Source organism: Mesoplodon mirus (genome assembly GCF_964341445.2).
Source record: "Mesoplodon mirus genome assembly, chromosome: 3".
Classification (NCBI taxonomy): domain Eukaryota; kingdom Metazoa; phylum Chordata; class Mammalia; order Artiodactyla; family Ziphiidae; genus Mesoplodon; species Mesoplodon mirus.
The window spans coordinates 97,384,613-97,387,975 of NC_138978.1; positions in this window are offsets into that span (position 1 = coordinate 97,384,613).

The following is a 3,363-nucleotide window of genomic DNA, read 5'->3' on the forward strand; positions in this document are numbered from 1 at the left end:
TTCTCCCTTTTTTTCTTGATGAGTCTGGCTAATGGTTTCTCAGTTTTGTTTATCATCTCAAAGAACGAGCTTTTAATTTTATTGATCTTTGCTATCGTTTCCTTCATTTCTTTTTCATTTATTTCTGATCTGATTTTTATGATTTCTTTCCTTCTGCTAACTTTGGGGTGTTTTTGTTCTTCTTTCTCTAATTGCTTTAGGTGCAAGGTTAGGTTGTTTATTCGAGATGTTTCCTGTTTCTTAAGGTGGGATTGTATTGTTTTAAACTTCCCTCTTAGAACTGCTTTTGTTGCATCCCATAGGTTTTGGGTCATCATGTCTCCATTGTCATTTGTTTCTAGGTATTTTTTAATTTCCTCTTTGATTTCTTCAGTGATCACTTCCTTATTAAGTAGTGTATTGTTTAGCCTCCATGTGTTTGTATTTTTTACAGATCTTTTCCTGTAATTGATGTCTAGTCTCATAGCATTGTGGTCGGAAAAGATACTTGATACAATTTCAATTTTCTTAAATTTACCAAGGCTTGATTTGTGACCCAAGATATGATCTATCCTGGAGAATGTTCCATGAGCACTTGAGAAAAATGTGTATTCTGTTGTTTTTGGATGGAATGTCCTCTAAATATCAATTAAGTCCTTCTTGTTTAATGTATCATTTAAAGCTTGTGTTTCCTTATTTATTTTCATTTTGGATGATCTGTCCATTGGTGAAAGTGGGGTGTTGAAGTCCCCTACTATGAATGTGTTACTGTCGATTTCCCTTTTTATGGCTGTTGGTATTTGCCTTATGTATTGAGGTGCTCCTATGTTGGGTGCATAAATATTTACAATTGTTATATCTTCTTCTTGGATCGATCCCTTGATCATTGTGTAGTGTCCTTCTTTGTCTGTTCTAGTAGTCTTTGTTTTAACGTCTATTTTGTCTGATATGAGAATTCCTACTCCAGCTTTCTTTTGGTTTCCATTTGCATGGAATATCTTTTTCCATCCCCTTACTTTCAATCTGTATGTGTCTCTAGGTCTGAAGTGGGTCTCTTGTAGACAACATATATATGGGTCTTGTTTTTGTATCCACTCAGCCAATCTGTGTCTTTTGGTGGGAGCATTTAGTCTATTTACATTTAAGGTAATTATCGATATGTATGTTCCTCTTCCCATTTTCTTAATCGTTTTGGGTTCGTTATTGTAGGTCTTTTCCTTCTGTTGTGTTTCTTGCCTAGAGAAGTTCCTTTAGCATTTGTTGTAAAGCTGGTTTGTTGGTGCTGAACTCTCTCAGTTTTTGCTTGTCTGTAAACGTTTTAATTTCTCCATCAAATCTGAATGAGATCCTTGCTGGGTAGAGTAATCTTGGTTGCAGGTTTTTCTCCTTCATCACTTTAAATATGTCCTGCCAGTCCCTTCTGGCTTGCAGAGTTTCTGCTGAGAGATCAGCTGTTAACCTGATAGGGATTCCCTTGTGTGTTATTTGTTGTTTTTCCCTTGCTGATTTTAATATGTTTTCTTTGTATTTAATTTTTGACAGTTTGATTAATATGTGTCTTGGCATATTTCTCCTTGGATTTATCCTGTATGGGACTCTCTCTGCCTCCTGTACTTGACTATTTCCTTTCCCATATTAGGGAAGTTTTCAACTATAATCTCTTCAAATATTTTCTCAGTCCATTTCTTTTTCTCTTCTTATTCTGGAACCCCTATAATTCGAATGTTGGTGCATTTAATGTTGTCCCAGATGTCTCTGAGACTGGTCTCAGTTCTTTTCATTCTTTTTTCTTTCTTCTGTTCTGCAGTAGTTATTTCCACTATTTTATCTTCCACCTCACTTATCCGTTCTTCTGCCTCAGTTATTCTGCTATTGATCCCTTCTAGAGTATTTTTCATTTCATTTATTGTGTTTTTAATCATTGCTTGATTTGTCTTTATTTCTTCTAGGTCCTTGTTAACTGTTTCTTGCATTTTGTCTATTCTATTTCCAAGATTTTGGATCATCTTTACTATCATTATTCTGAATTCTTTTTCAGGTAGACTGCCTATTTCCTCTTCATTTGTTAGGTCTGGTGGGTTTTTATCTTGCTCCTTCTCCTGCTGTGTGTTTTTCTGCCTTCTCATTTTGCTTATCTTACTGTGTTTGGGGTCTCCCTTTTGCAGGCTGCAGGTTCGTAGTTCCCATTGTTTTTGGTGTCTGTCCCCAGTGGCTAAGGTTGGTTTAGTGGGTTGTGTAGGCTTCCTGGTGGAGGGGACTAGTGCCTGTGTTCTGGTGGATGAGGCTGGATCTTGTCTTTCTGGTGGGCAGGTCCACGTCTGGTGGTGTGTTTTGGGGTGTCTGTGGACTTTTTATGATTTTAGGCAGCCTCTCTGCTAATGGGTGGTGTTGTGTTCCTGTCTTGCTAGTTGTTTGGCATAGGGTGTCTCCAGCACTGTAGCTTACTGGTCGTTGAGTGAAGCTGGGTGCTGGTGTTGAGATGGAGATCTCTGGAAGATTTTTGCCATTTGATATCATGTGAAGCTGGGAGGTCTCTGGTGGTCCAGTGTCCTGAAGTTGGCTCTCCCACCTCAGAGGCACAGCACTGACTCCTGGCTCCTCAATTTGGGATGATTCGTTGTCTATTCATGTATTCCACAGATGCAGGGTACATCAAGTTGATTGTGGAGCTCTAATCCGCTGCTTCTGAGGCTGCTGGGAGAGATTTCCCTTTCTCTTCTTTGTTCCCACAACTCCCGGGTCTCAGCTTTGGATTTGGCCTTGCCTCTCCATGTAGGTCACTGGAGGGCGTCTGTTCTTTGCTCAGACAGGACAGGGTTAAAGGAGCAGCTGCTTCGGGGACTCTGGCTCACTCAGGCCTGGGGGGAGGGGGTGCATGGAGTGCGGGTGGAGCCTGCAGCGGCAGAGGGCGGCGTGACGTTACACCAGCCCGAGGTATGCCGTGTGTTCTCCCAGGGAAGCCGTCCCTGGATCCCGGGACCCCAGCAGTGATGGGCTGCACAGGCTCCCCGGAAGGGGGGCGTGGACAGTGACTTGTGCTCGCACACAGGCCTCCTGATGGCGGCAGCAGCCCCATCGTCCCACGCCTGTCTCTGGGGTCCGCGCTTTCAGCCGCGGCTCGCGCCCGTCTCTGGAGCTCCTTTAAGCAGCGCTCTTAATCCCCTCTCCTCACGCACCAGGAAACCAACAGGGAAGAAAAAGTCTCTTGCCTCTTCGGCAGGTCCAGACTTTTTCCCGGACTCCCTCTCAGCTAGCTGTGGTGCATTAGCCCCTTCAGGCTGTGTTCACGCCGCCAGCCCCAATCCTCTCCCCGCGCTCTGACCGAAGCCCGAGCCTCAGCTCCCAGCACCGCCCACCCCGGCGGGCGAGCACACAAGCCTCTCA